Genomic DNA, 341 nt, shown 5'->3' with positions numbered 1-341 from the left:
GTTGTGGATAAAAGAATAAATAATAGAAAATTATAAAAATACTTAAACAAGAGTGAAAGTTCTATGAATCAAAATCTATGAATGTAATGAAACTAGTACATAATTAACAGAAGTTTATGTCACTAAATATTACTATTAGAGAAAGGGCCAAGTACAGTGGCTCATGCCTGTAATCCTAGCACTTTGGGAGGCTGAGGTGGGCAGATCACTTGAGGTCAGGAGTTTGAGACCAGCCTGGCCAATGTGGGAAAACCCTGTGTCTACTAAAAATACAAAAATTAGCTGGGTGTGGTGGTGCACACCTGTAGTCCCAGCTACTTGGGAGGCTGAGGTGGGAGGAT

Source organism: Colobus angolensis, unplaced genomic scaffold (genome assembly GCF_000951035.1).
Source record: "Colobus angolensis palliatus isolate OR3802 unplaced genomic scaffold, Cang.pa_1.0 Scaffold141, whole genome shotgun sequence".
Classification (NCBI taxonomy): domain Eukaryota; kingdom Metazoa; phylum Chordata; class Mammalia; order Primates; family Cercopithecidae; genus Colobus; species Colobus angolensis.
This window is presented reverse-complemented; position numbering follows the sequence as displayed.